This window comes from Chrysemys picta, chromosome 8 (genome assembly GCF_011386835.1).
Source record: "Chrysemys picta bellii isolate R12L10 chromosome 8, ASM1138683v2, whole genome shotgun sequence".
Taxonomy (NCBI): domain Eukaryota; kingdom Metazoa; phylum Chordata; order Testudines; family Emydidae; genus Chrysemys; species Chrysemys picta.
In genome coordinates, this window is record NC_088798.1 from 6137683 (window position 1) to 6153092 (window position 15410).

Consider the following 15410-nt stretch of genomic DNA (forward strand, 5'->3'; position numbering starts at 1 on the left):
GGGATCTCTTCCTGCCTTGATTGAAAATGTTACAGAGGACTTGGAGTGTAATAAACAGCTTTAGACATGCAGGTAATCTGTTAGTTAAGTTTAGTCTCCAGAAAGCGTGTTATGATATTGTTTTATATGCAACCATCTGTTTCCGATATTCTTATTCATTATTCCTGAATCTCTATACTTTAATCATAAACTTAGGCTTGGTCTACACTAAACCCCCAAATCGAACTAAGGTACGCAACTTCAGCTACGTGAATAACGTAGCTGAAGTCGACGTACCTTAGTTCGAACTTACCGCCGTCCAGACCCGGCAGGCAGGCTCCCCCGTCGACTCCGCGTACTCCTCGCGGCAAGCAAGATTACCGGAGTCGACGGGGAGCACTTCTGAGTTCGATTTATCCGTCCAGACTAGACGCGATAAATCGAACCCAGAAGTTCGATTGCCTGCCGCCGAACCAGCGCGGTAAGTATAGACAAGCCCTTATTCTCATTTTCACTATGAATATATCTCAGTGCTGTAATATTAAGCAGAACCTTGGCCCTGAGCTGAATCTTACAAGCTGGTCTGAACTGTTTCTTTGGTCACAGCAGGCCTGGTAGTTTTGTGAGTATTCGATAGAGAAGAGGCTGGACACTGCAGGGAATTCTCAGAGAGTGCTGGGGCATTGGTGTGTGCCATTTGCTAACCTGCACAACGGGAATGAAGCCTGTGGGGCCTGCAAGGTCATGCTTGTGCTGCCAGAGGCGGTTGGTTCAGAGAGCGGAAGCACGGACAAGACTGCATCACGCTACGGGCATGTAGCAGTGAGGTGCTTTCCAACCCCTGTGGAGCATCACAAATACATAATATGCTTGATTTGTGGGCTGCATCCAGAGCCCACTGAAGTCCGTGGAAAAACTCCCATTGACTTCAGTGAGGGCTGGATCAGCCCCTACGTACAGATTTATTTTAAATCTATGTAGAGGTTATAAAAGGTTACACTGCACTGTCACCTCTTACTGGGCTCAAGGCAGGGGTAATGGTAACATTCGATGGCCTGTGTTATACATGTAACCCCTTCCTGGGGCATCCTGGCCCTCACTGGTGATGGATCTGTCTGACCTCCCCCCCCACCCAAAAGACCCTGAGTTCCCAGCAATTAGTGCTTCCACCTAGTGGCGAGGTACACAAAGGACTAACAACCCCTTGACTGCTAGGACATTAATTAACTAGTACATTGTGTGACATTGTGCAGTCTATATGGTTTTATAAAAATATGGTAACGAGTAAATATAATGTAACCGGAATTTACTTTATGCAAAAGGTTTCTTGTAAGATATTATTACAAAGCTTATAATCTACTGAATGTGATTATTCTATTTGTATAAATGTACCACTCTTGTATTTGAAACTAGAAATATGAAATATAACTTTGAGAGCCTATTGTAATTATGCAAAGTGTGGGACATTAATGGTGATTTGGAATCTTGATGACTCCCATTAACCAGGACAATTGTCTGCCGATGGGTGTGTTTTACCTGTAAGTTTTCCTGTATAGGTGTGTGCTGGCAAGTCGGCAATGAAGTCTTGCAGTGACATGTGATCGTGTCACCTGAACTGGAATTTATCTTTAAACCTGGGGCTCTTTCAGTGAGCGGGGGTGGAAACCCAGAGGGACAAAGGATTTCTGCCTTATGCAAAAGATATATGAAGGGGTGGAGGAGAACAAAGCAGGAGAGGAGTCATCATGAAGAATTCCCTAGCTACCACCTGAGCTAGAACAAGAGCTGTTCCAGGGGAAAGAAGGCCTGGAAGGTGTCCAGTCTGAGGAAAAAACTTACTGAAGCATCTCTGAGGATGAGATTATCTGTATTTAGTTTGATTAGACATAGATTTGTGCATTTTGCTTGGTGACTTACTTTCTGTATTTAATGAAATCACTTTTTACTTATTAATTAACTTCGAGTATGTATTAATACCTGGGGGAGCAAACAGCTGTGCATATCTCTCTATCAGTGTTATAGAGGACAAAGAATTTATGAGTTTATCCTGCATAAGCCTTGTACAGGGTAAAACGGATTTATTTGGGTTTAGACCCCATTGGGAGTTCGGCATCTGAGTGTTAAAGACAGGAACACTTCTGTTAGCTGCTTTCTGTAAACCTGCAGCGTTGGGGCAAGTAATTCAGACCCTGGGTCTGTGTTGGAGCAGACGGGAGTGTCTGGCTCAGCAAGACAGAGCACTGGAGTCGTGAGCTGGCAGGGAAGGCAGGGGTAGAAGTAGTCTTTGCACTTCAGGTGGCAGCTCCCAAGCGGGTTTCTGTGATCTAATCCGTCACACATTGAATCTCAGTCCACATAAAAACAGTTTAATCCCTGGATAGGAACAAGATAAGCTAAAGCAAGGGGATGAGAACAGGGAAAGGACTCAGGGATGTTCTTGCCACCAGAGATAGCATTGCCACCTAAGGTAGCAGCCCCTCCTCCTTCTCTCATATTGTCGGGGCTCCAGTACCCAACCTTGCCAGACTGCAGTGATGATTAGGGTGACCCATAATTGCAGGCATAGTTGGTGCAGTTCTCCTGCTCTTTTGTTACCCACGGGGATAACAGTGTTTTATTACCCCCAAATTTAAAATGTAACTGAATTTTGACCACAGTTCCCCAAACTGCCACATATGGGAAACACAAATGAGGCCTGGCCCATCCTGTCATTTCCCTTGGCTCACCACGAAATGCCAGCAGACAGCTCCCTCCCCTATGAAGCTTCTGTCATTTGGAGCTCTCAGCAGCTCTGGGGCACCATGACGGGATTCACTCACCAGAGCGGCAACTCCTGCTGGCCGTCTCGGGGATTAGCTCACTCGGCCCTTTTCTGGTGAGGCCTCTCCCGCCGCCTTCTCTGCCTGCAGAAATGCCTGATTCCAGGAACCACAGAGTCCTCTTCATGACTCGGCCCTCTGTCCATACCACCATCCACGTTTTCCCCGTTCTGGGGGGGAGTATCTCCCAGCTCTATAGTTCAGCCACTTCCTTAGTGGCGAGTGGGGGGAGACGGATGCACCCACTACTCTGGGTCCCAGCCCAGGGACCCTACAGATAGCAGCCTCCCGCTGAATCTCCTTAACTTCTCTGACAAAACTGCTTCAATTCCCTGGGCCAATTCCCTGCGTTCTACCATTTGGTAAATCTGCTGCATTTGTGAATCAGCGTAGCTGCAGTGGAGGATGCAGTTCATAGGATTTACTATAGAGACAAGGCGGGTGAGATAATCTCTTTTATTGGACCAACTTCCATTAGTGAGAGAGACAAGCTTAAGCTTGACTCTGTGCGTACAGGATGTACAGAACACAGCAGAAGCTGACAGGGTTGGGGCTTTTTATACAGTGCCTGCGAATGAGGGCAGCCGCATGAAATCTGTACTGGAGACAGTAATGAACCCTTCTGGGGTATGGCTGAACGGAGCTGTCTCCCAGATGTTTCAGCTGATGGCCGTGGTGTGTCTCGCCTGTGTGGTTCTGAAAGCAATCCAGCTGTACTGGAGGAGGCAGAAACTGCTCAAAATCTTCAAAAGTTTCCCAGGACCTCGCACCCACTGGCTGTATGGCCACCTTCAAATGGTAAAGTACCAACTGGGACTGTAGCGCACACCTCTGTGTGTGTGTGTGTCTTGGGACTGTACTGGTGTGTGTGTGTGTGTGTGTGTGTGTTTCTTGGGACTGTACTTTTGGGTGGGTGGGTGGGTGAGTGTGGGTGTGAAACCAGTAAGGTAGCAATTGGGACTGTACTATGTGTGTCTGTGTAAACTGATCATAGACCAACCTCAACTACTAGACAAGTGGTGAGCAAACTTTTTGGCCTGAGGGCCACATCGGGGTTGCAAAACTGAATAGAGGGCCAGATAGGGAAAGCTATGCCTCCCCAAACAGCCTGGCCCCCACCCTCTATCTGACCTCTCCCACTTCCCGCCCCCTGACTGCCCCCCTCAGAACTCCCACCCCATCCAACCCCCCCTGCTCATTGTCCCCTAGAAACCAATTTAAGAGTACAGGACTGTTGGCATTCAGAGTTCTCCTTTTGGAAGCGAGGGGACCGGTTGAAGGAAGGATTCCTTAAGCAACACTTAACATGCATTCCTGCCTAGGCCTGCTAGCTATTGTCTCCTCTGACTAATCCAGTCCCCTGACTGTAGCAAGGCTCTTCCCCATTCGGAGTGTGCTGCTAAAGATCTGTCTTGAATTACATCTCCCTCTTACTAACAATGCAGCTTCAACAAGACAAAAACCTAGACAACCCTCACACAAGTTGTCAGTCACAGCCAGGTCTGTGCTTAAATCCCAGCTGCTGGTGTAAATGGGCATCGCTCCAGTGCCTTCAGTCGAGCTATTCCGGTTTCCATCAGCTGAGGCTCTGGCCCTGAATCCTCATTTGAGCTAGAGTCTAGATGTGCTACATGGGAGAACTCAGACGGAAAGCTCAAAGGCCCGGGACAGACTTGGCCAGGTGTTCTCTGGGGATGGGATGAGGAAAAAAATGGGAGGTGGAGGTCAGGGTCCAGGTGAATATCTGAAGGCAGAACAGGGAGAAAGGGACTGGGTTGAAAGAGGAATTGCTTAAATAACAATTGTCTGGGCTAGTTCTTATTGTTCCCCCTGGTCTTACCCACAGTCTCCCACCTTAATCTGCCTTTCTAACAAACAAGGGACCTCTGCACTTTGAGTGATGTTAAAAGCCTAATCAATAGCATTGCTAAAATGGAGATATGTACGCATACTTGGCCTATTAACTATTCTCTTGAACTACATCTACCTTTAATTTACAACACAGCTTCAACAAGAGGATGAACTAGACAATACAGCGTCCTGGGCAGAACAATACCCACACTGTCACCCCATCTGGGTTGGCGGTTTCTTAGTATTCTTGTGGATCAACCACCCTGAATATGCTAAGGCGGTATTCAGCAGAGGAGGTAAAGACACTGCGTCTTGTGATGTCCTATCTCTTTAAATGTTTGAGCACTCTCTCCTTCCCAGTGCTACCCACCTCACTTTCTTGTTAGTTTGTTTTTCAGCTAGAACAATAAAGAAAGCACAGCACAAAGCTGTTTTTCTAGCAGCCCCCTCTGTGTCTATCTCCTTCTCTGCTGGGTCCAAAAATATAACACCTCTTATATCTGAGTGATCATAATATCATTCCATACTGCAAATGCCACTCAATGCTATTATCTGTAAAGCAGAGGTCTCAGAAATGGATATTTACTTTAGGGTGAAGTGAAAAGCATCTATTCAAAGAAAATGCCATTGTTTTAAGATGGAAACTGGCACAGAATGAAATCAGAGTACTTTGTGAGCATTTTGATCAACTGTTTTCAATCCTCACACAGAAAATGATCACTCTCCATCGAAGAGCAATTAACAAGTGCTGAAGCCCAAGCACTGAACGTGATTTACACCAGCTAAGCAGGTTCTGGCTACTGATATACAGGGCCTGTAATTATTTACGCCTGCAACTTTGTGAGTGGAAAAAAGTAGACCTCTTTACACCAGTGTGAAAATGCAGCCCTTCATATCCATTTCAATCTGCATTGCCCACACTCCAGAGAGGTTGGCTCATTGCACATGCCTGGAAAATGACAGGTTGTGTTCACTAGAGGTGTAGCCTCTTCCTCGATGGGCCAAGCGTATTCAGCTGAAAGCACCATCACACTTGAGTGACATGTTTATCAGTGCAGATGGGACCTGACTCAGGGGCAACACTCAAGTTATGAGAATCGGGGGCTAATGAGTCAATATTCCTAAAGGAAAGAGCACGTCTGAGCAGGCACAAGGTGGAAAATGCAGACTGGGAGGGGATGGATTGATTGGAAGGGGTTTTAAGCATAACCAACCCAATTTGGTCTTTCCCCAGTGCTCTGAATCTATGGTGATGGGAATGAATCTGGATAGATGGATGAATGAGGGAGAAGAGCATGCTCTAAATAGAGAGAATTGTGGTCACCTTTTCTTACTACGGCTCCATTTATAAATAGTCAATGATTAGAAAGAATTGATGTATTGGAAAATGGCATGTTAATTGCTATAGAGGAGTCCAAGAGGTCAGTAGGTTGCTTATAGCCATCTATTGTGCCTTTTTCTGATGCGGCTATAACCCCCTATAACAACACATATTACTCCTCTGTGTTACATGCTTACAATGTCTGTCAGACATTTATTAACCCTTTAGAATCTTTGACTGGAACCTTGATATAAAATGTAAGAGTTTTCCTTTATGGAGATTGTCCTTCCCAATACAGATTTTGCTACTAACGAGAGCATGATTAAAGCTTAGAAGAAATTCTAATAATTATTTGACTAATATAGGATCAGATTTTGATGCCTTAGTCACCGTGAGTAGCACCGTATTCACCTTCTGTATCATTTTACCCTAATAATATATTTCTCTTCTCTATTGAATTCTACAGACCCTAAGTCTCTTCGGATATACAGTTTCCTGGTTCCCTGGATTGGTTTGTACTATCATATTTCATTCTCATTTACCTCATGTAACAGTATTGCTGGTGATATTCATGAGGGAAGCCGCACCATTTGTTGTGCCACGTAGATACAGAGCGATAGTATTTAATAGCTAACTCACAAAAACGACTGTGACAGTAACTGGAAAGGTGTGAATGAAATGCAGGAAAGTGGAGAAATCAGAGTTCAGATGGAGAAATGGGGCTTAAGCTCCATCCCTTTACTCAGGTCATCATTGTAACTAGATATTTCAGAGGTTTAATTCAGAGCACATTAGATACAATATTTTGCACATGATATTATGTGGTAATACGTGACAAATGTAAACAAGTATCAGATCATCTTTGAGCCTTAACCTTGAATTTCCTTGTCTGGATTGAAATTAGACCTGGTTAAACTTTATTGTACATAAAGTTTTCTCCTAAAAAAAATATGGCTTTGTTGAAACTGAAATTTGTGGGGAAAAATATCAATTCTGACACAAATTTTCAGCTTTCAGCAGTAAATTTCTCAGTGAAAAATGTTCTGGTTAGCCTTGAAATATGATTTTGTTTTGGTTGTTTTAGTTGAAACAAAATGACAATTTAAGTCTAAACAAATTGAAAGCTTACATTTAATTTCAGAAAGGTTGATTCAAAATGAATTTTGGTTTGGTTCCCACAGGAAAACTGAAAATTGTTGATTAAAATTTTTCAAACAAAGATTTTTCATTCGAAATTTCTCACAGGGGGAAAAAAATGGTTTTCCAAAAAAGTGAAAGTGAAATCAAGGTTTTTAATGATGTCACTCAGCAAAAGAAGTACTTCTTCACACAACACAGTGTTAACCTGTGAAACTCATTGCCAGGACACGTTGTGAAGGCTAAAAGTCTAACTGGGTTCAAAAAAGAAATAGATAAATTGATGGAGGATAGGTCCATCAATGGTTAATAACAAAGATGGTTAGGGATGCAACTCCATGTTCTCGGTGTCCCTCACCTCTGACTGCCAGAAGGCGGGAATAGACAACATTGTCATTGGATAATTGCCCTGTTCTGTTCATAGCCTCTGAAGTACCTGGCATTGACCACTGTTGGAAGGAAGGATACTGGGCTAGATTAGTGGCTCTCAACCTTACCAGACTACTGTAATCCTTTCATGAGTCTGATTTGTCTTCCGTATCCCCAAGTTTCACCTCACTTCAAAACTACTTGCTTACAAAATCAGACATAAAAATACAAGTGTCACAGCACTTACTGAAAAATTGCTGACTTTCACATTTTTACCATATAATTATAAAATAAATCAATTGGAATATAAATATTGTACTTACATTTCAGTGTATTGTATATAAAGCAGTATAAACAAATCATTGTATGAAATTTTAGTTTCTACTGACTTCACTAGTGCTTTTTATGTAGCCTGTTGTAAAACTAGGCAAATATCTAGATGAGTTGATGAGACCTCTGCATACCCCGGTTGAGAACCACTGGGCTAGATGGACCAGTGGTCTGACCCAGTATGGATGTCCTTATGTTCTAAAGAAAAACTCTCATCCTTCTGATGAATACACTGGATAGAACCGAGCAGATATTCATTCATATTATAGCTGGATTGTATCATGCCACCTGAAATCATCCACTGCTTAGTAGGAAGTGATCTAACCAGCTCTTTTGCACTGTGCACCTCTATAGGGCAAGGATTGTTGATCTTACATGGGCCAAAGTGGTTCCAGCGTCGGAGGCTGCTGACGCCAGGGTTTCACTATGATATTTTGAAATCTTACGTGACCGTGATGGCAGATTCTGTCCGCGTGATGCTGGTAGGAACGGCTGTTGGCACTGTCCTGTGTTCAAACCTCCAAGTGCTGCTTCCTGATTTAAGAGCCTTTACCTAGTAGATTAGAATGATTTAAAAACATTTAGAGTGTTCTTCCCGGTGCATGCTGGGTCGGCTCCCAGCACTGCAGCAGTGTAGGACAGTGAGCAGAAGCGAGCCCATGCTAACCCACTGCACATCTCCACAGAGTGACCTGTGATGACTTGGCAGACATTGAGCCCTGTTAAAGGTGCTCCTGCCATCTCTCATCCTCCCATGCAACCCAGGGTTTAATCTCAAGACTGTCAGTGAAACTGGCTGGACCGTTAAAGATCACAGCCACCTGCCCACAGGCCCAACATCCCCAGATGCAGGAGGTGGCCCAGACCCAAGTGAATGGCTGTAACCAGGATTCTGTACTCCCAAGAAAAGTTCTCCCTTCTCATTACTCTTTTCCAATAGGATAAATGGGAACAGCTGATCACACTGGATAACTCAGTGGAGCTCTTTGAACATGTCAGCTTGATGACTCTTGACAGCATCATGAAATCCGCCTTCAGTTACCAGAGCAACTGCCAGACTGACAGGTCAGTACCGGGTGATGTCAAATCCTGATGAAAAGTTCTTGTTGGCCTTAAATGACTTTAAATTTAGTGCGGTGCAATTGTGTCCGAACTGGGAACTACACAGATGTGATAGAAGTAGTGGATGCATTAGCCTCTTGATCTTCATGTCACTAACACGGGAATATTGGGATCAGGGGTGCTGGGGCCCACTTCACCACCTCTTACTGCCTGCCTCAGGATCTAGACGTGCTGGTGTCCTTTAAATGCAGAAGCTACTCAGGTATTGATGCCACCAGCTGATCGTTATGAGAATGAGGTGTTGTTTGGTGGGGGTGGTAACAAACGTGAGATTGTTGTTGTTTAACTGAGACAAAGGGCATTGTTTCAAGACTAACCAAGAAATCTGTTTCCTATACAGTCAATCGTATTATAGAGCTATTCAGATCTAAGAGTAGGTAAAATCATAGTGAGTCTGATCCAGAGGTGCTGGAACCTGGGGGTGCTGGAGGTGCTTCTGCACCCACTGGCTTGAAGTGGTTTCCATTATATGCAGGGTTTACAGTTTGGTTCAATGGTTCCCAGCACCCCCACTACACAAATTGTTCCAGCACCCTAGTCTGATTTTGCTCTGTTGAAGTTAGTGGTGGGGAGGGGTTGCTATGGAATTCAATGTGATGAAGATCAGCCCTCGGTTTTCATGTGACTAGTGACTGGGAAGGCACGGAGCACCTGCCACTCCTATTGCAATAAAGGAGAGCTAAGGGCACTTGGCACCTCATAGGACTGGGCACAAGGCTTACACTGGGGGTGCAAGGCCAGGCAGAAGTGCTGTAAGCTCAAGGCATTCAACTACAAACACTCAAGTTATTCCCCGGGAACACTGCTTAGCCTTGTGCAGACCGGCCCGAATGCTTTGGAAGGAAAAGTCCATTCTCTGAGGCAGTCTACTGCATTACCGCCTGTTCACATTGCTCTCGTGTTGGCTGAGCTTGGTCTTGCCCTAACCACACACTTACCATTAAAATCAACCGTTCTGAAATCTTTGCAATCTCTCCCCCAATACGCTCAAACTCGCTGCCCAGTCTTTATCCATCTCTTCCTTGACTCTCTCTGTAGTGACAACTTATATACCCAAATGGTCATGGACCTCAGCTTGATGGTGTATCTGAGAATTCAGACGCCCCTGCATCACAACCATCTCGTTTACTGGCTCAGTTCTCAAGGGCGTCGATTCCGCAAGGCCTGCAGATTAGCACATCACCATACGGGTATTTCCCACTATCCTCTTCTCACCTCTCATTAAGGATTTGTGCCAGGCTCAAGATAAGCCCTAGTCTACACTACAGACTTGTCAGTATAACTATGTCACTCAGCGTTGTGGAAAATCACACCCCTGAGCTAGATAGTTATATTGACCTCACTTGTGGTGTAGACAGCCCTAAGTCAACTGGAGGTCTTCTCCCATCGATATATCTACTGCCTTTCAGGGAGGTGGAGTACCTACATGGGAGAAGCAGGGCCGGCTCCAGCTACCAGCTTGCCAAGAAGGTGCTTGGGGCAGCCACTCCGGAGAGGGGCGGCATGTCCAGCTGTTCGGTGGCAATTCGGCGGACAGTCCCTCACTCCTGCTCAGAGCGAAGGACCTCCTGCCAAATTGCCGCCTCAGATCGCGATTGAGACTTTTTTTTTTTTCTGCGCCGCTTGGGGCGGCAAAATCCCTGGAGCCGACCCTTGGGAGAAGCAACCATCGGTGTAGGTGGTTCAGGCAGCTCTGCTGTGGCCCAGATTCTTTACGTCCCCCAGAAGCCACGCAGAGTGATCCATCTCATTTCAGAAATTATGAGAATCAAAGAATTCTGGTTCCTGGGTATTTTTGGATCCATTGGGGTTCTGGAGAATCACAGTGCACATATCGCTCCAAATGGGATATAATTACTTTAATTATCAGAGGTAGCCGTGTTAGTCTGAATCTGTAAAAAGCAACAGAGGGTCCTGTGGCACCTTTAAGACTAACAGAAGTACACTCACTTTAGCACTCAGTACTTCTGTTAGTCTTAAAGGTGCCACAGGACCCTCAATTACTTTAATGTTTCCCTGATGCAGATAAAGTGATCAGAGAAAGAAAGGAGTTCCTTAAAGATGAGCGACAGCTTGAAAAGATCCAGAGGAGGCGCCACCTGGACTTTCTGGACATCCTTCTGAGTGCTAAAGTGAGTGTTGCAAGAACTGATCGGAGCCAAGTATGTGAGCATTTTGAGTAGCAGCACTGAGAGAGGCCTGGGCATTGTGGACAGCAGCTTCTGAAAAGTATATTTTTCGTTCAGGGAAAAGGTTAAAATTGATTGGCCGGATTCATTAATGTTCAGAAGCATAGTTTTGACACAAGGGATGGATTCTGCCCCAACTCTGTGGCTGCAGAGCTTGGCAATATACAGAGTCCTGTGTGCATAGCTAAAGCCTTGTTCATGTGCAGTCTGGGTTATAAACCATACCTAGTCCCGTTTACGTAAAGTATAGTCAGTAGCAAGACATAAGCAGACTCCTGTAGATCGAAAGAGTGATCGTTTTATAGAAATGATCATTTTAACTCAAGTATCAGGGGGTAGCCGTGTTAGTCTGTATCCACAAAGACAACGAGGAGTCCGGTGGCACATATGTTAGTCTTTAAGGTGCCACCAGGCTCCTCGTTTTGACTCAGCAATGACTGGGTGGCAATGTAATTACGCACGACTGTGAGTACCATTGAAGCACAGCTTTGTGTTAGGCTGGGGAAGCTCCAGGAGGAAAGAGAAATTTCCACCCGCTGCTGCACTGTGCATGGGGTACTAGTAAGTCCATTGCTGTATCCCTTCTAAGGGATGCCATGTGTCTCCCTTGGTGCATCACGCCCTTTCCACGGGCTAGTGAAGGGGGAGGGGACAAGCACGTCCCAGCTTCCTCCTTACCACTCATCATCTCTCCACGAGGTTTCTTATCCTCCAGAGGGAGCAAGCAGGAAGCAGTATCTGCATTCGAGGGACAGCAAGGACTGCAGCTGTACCTGTCTGCATACAGGAGTTCATTGCACATGCGGGGTTCCTTATGTTTCTCCCCAAGCTATAGGGAAGGTCTGTCCCACTGGGATCAATGTTCCAGGGTTTCCTTTCTAACATGTTGGTCACTTAAGCTCTGAGCAGCCGGAAACCTCATGTCTCTTTCCTGGGAATGCCCATGAAACCCTGATAGAAGCCATGTGTTGTTAGGATGAAAACGGAGCTGGATTATCCGATGAAGACCTACGTGCCGAGGTGGACACGTTTATGTTTGCGGGTCACGATACCACGGCCAGTGGGATCTCCTGGCTCTTGTATTGCCTGGCCCTGCACCCAGAGCACCAGCAGAGATGCAGGGAAGAGATCACAGAGATTCTGGGAGACAGAGATACTGTTCAATGGTGAGAACTTATTTTCCTTTCAAGTCACCTCCCAAATAACTTTGAACCCCCTATCAGGTGATCAGTTCATTAACCCCAGTTGTCTCTCCCCCTACACCCCACTTCCCAACTGGGAAAGCTAGTCCTCCTGGACTTCAGGCAGCCTTTTTCTTCTGGGGTGAACCCACTTGAATGGAGGACCATCAAGGTTGATGATTCTTGATGATTTCCCATTTTTAGCTCCTATGCTGGATGTAAGGATTTCTCCCAACACCTCCTGGTTGGCCCAGCTCAAGATAGAGGCCACAGTACAAACCAGAGGGCACATGGCAGATTACAGTCAAAATCGCATTCACAAAAGAGAATGGCGTTTGCAGCTTGACATGAGACACCTGTCCCATCTCTGCATAGACCATTGGTGAGACAGATTCTGGAATACTGCATTAGGGTGACCAGACAGCAAGTGTGAAAAATCAGGACAGTGGGTGGGGGGTAATAGAAGCCTATATAAAAAAAAGACCCAAAACTCGGGGCTGTCCCTATAAAATCAGGACATCTGGTCACCCTCTGCTGCATCCAGTTCCAGTCTCCATGTTTTAAAAAGGTTGTTGAAAAGTTGGAAAGGGTGCTAAAAAGAGACACCAAAACACTTTAAGGGCTGGAGAAAATGCCTTACAATGAGAGACTTAGGGTATGTGTACACTACCCGCTGGATCGGCGGGCAGCAATCGATCCCTCGGGGGTTGATTTCGCGATAAATCAACCCCCGAGCACTCTCCTGTGGACTCCTGTACTCCAGCTCGGAGAGAGGCGCAGGGAGAGTCGACAGGGGAGCCGCAGCTGTGGACTCACCGCGGTGAAGACACCATGTAGCTGAAGTTACGTAACTTAGATCGATTCCCTCTACCCCCCAATCTGTTTAGTTTATCAAAAAGAGGATTGAAAGGTGAACTGATTACAGTTACTCTCATGGGGAGAAAATACCAGGTACTAAAGAGCTCTTTAATCTAGTGGGGAAAGACATAACAAGAGCCAGTGGCTAGAAGCTGAAGCCAGACATACTGCAATTAGAAAATGGACACATTTTTAAAAGTGAGGGTGATTGGCCATTGGAACAAAGAATGAGAGGAAGTGGTGGAGTCTCTATCTCTTGATGTCTTCGTATCAAGGTTGGATGTGTTTTTGGAAGATATGCTTTAATCAAACATAAGCTATTGGGCACAACTGGGCTCAGTTCAGAGGGACCAGGGTGAAATTTAATGGTCTGTGATATATAGGAGGTCAGACTAGATGATCTAATGGTCCCTTCTTGCCTTGAGCCCTAATAACTCTGTATATTGTAGATGGAGAGGTAGAGAAGGTTGCCTAAGTGTGTCCATTCTAATCACCCTTCGCCTTTCAGCTCCTTTTAAACTAAGGGAGCCGGGCAGAGTACAGAACCCCCTTCGCTTTATAAAACCAGAGCGAGAACTCTTCCTCCTCTACTTGGCGTGCATAAGCAGGGCCTCCCCACTGCTCTCCCTCCTCCTTGGCTGTCGCAGTGAGAATTCCCATCTGCTTACAATCTGCTTGATTTACTGGTTATAACATTCACCTTTCAGTTTTCTCTTTTCCAGGTCACAGCTCTGCCTGCGGGTGAATCTCTGTAGAAAATATGAACAATATCTTTTTGGTCATTGTGAGTTGTCCCCAATCTCTGCTTCTGGTTCCTTTCAGGGATGACTTTGGGAAGATGACCTACACCACCATGTGCATCAAAGAGACTCTTCGTCTTTACCCTCCGATACCTGTCGTAGCACGAGAACTCGGTGCACCTGTAACATTTGCTGATGGACGTACCTTACCAAAAGGTCTGCTTAGTCTATCTCCTCTTTAAATGCTAATTAGGCTGCTGTGTGTCTGTACATCAGTGGCAGTGATGCTCATGTCTCTCACTTGTATATTGCCTCTGCTTCCAAAAGCATTTTATAGACAGAAAATGAAAGGAGGAAGGGGAATTGTTTAGGGAGACACAGGGACTATTATTAGGAGTAATTGTTTGATACTTGATTTAGGCTAAATATCAAGAACATCCACAAATGCAAATTCAACTACCATCTCTGTGTGGACGATTCACAGATCTGCCTCTCCACTCCAGATCCGTCTCCTTCTGTCCAAACAGAAATCTCAGCCTGTCTCTGACATCTCCTTGTGGATGTCTAGCCATCAGCTCAAGCTCAACATAGACAAAACAAAGCTCTTACTCTTCCCTCCAAAACCATCTTTGCTACCTCCTTTCTTGGCCACCCTGTTACCCATCACTGAGGCCTGTAACTTGGGCTTCATCTTTGACTCAGCCTGGATGTGAGAACCTAGAGACAGGGCTATGTCTAAGTCTTGCAGATTGTTTCTGCATAATGGCTCTAAAATCTGGACTTTCCTACCCAGCCACACAGTTAAAACTGTAGCCCATGCTCTCATTATCTCGCATGTCATGACAACATCCTTTTCTCTGGCCATGAACAATGCAATCTTGCCTCACTGATATGCATTCAAAATGCTGCTGCAAAGGTTATTTTCCCAACCTTTGACCAAGATCACTTTGACCTCGTCATCCCTCTTTGCATCCCTCCACTGGCTCCCTCTCCTCTATTGGATCAAACATAAGCTACTTGTCTTCACTTGGTAGGTCCTTCATGACCCATCGCATTCCTCACCCCTACCTATCATCGCTCGTTCAGTATCAAAAGGTCAACCCCCACCTCCAGCCTGCCCATGAAATCAGCCTCCATGGCCCACTTGTTAAGTTTTCCAACAAGCATCCTCATACTTTCTCTCATGCTGCCCCTCATCAAATTTCACAACTAGTTTGCTGATGTGCTGAGACAGCTGCCTGTCATGCTGATGGATGTTACTTCTGTGAACTTCCCCATCAGTCTGTCTGATTCCATCTTTGTCTCTTGTCTTATACTTAGATTGTAAGTTCATTGGGGCACGACCTAGCACAATGGGGTCCTGGGCCATGGTTGGGGCTCTTCAACACTAAAACTACACAAATAAATACCAAGAGTAAATTCCTAGTGGTGTGGTGTATAAGTTGTTCCACCGTCTTCAAAGGTAAAAGGTGGAGGCCCCAACACTGGACTCATTTAAAAGCAGATAAGACAAA

At 45.4% G+C, this 15410-nt stretch overlaps 1 pseudogene; it reads left to right on the forward strand.

The window, feature by feature from the left end:
- The window catches only part of LOC101948125 (cytochrome P450 4B1-like), a 31687-nt pseudogene that overhangs the window by 8142 nt on the left and 8135 nt on the right, over nt 1–15410 (forward strand).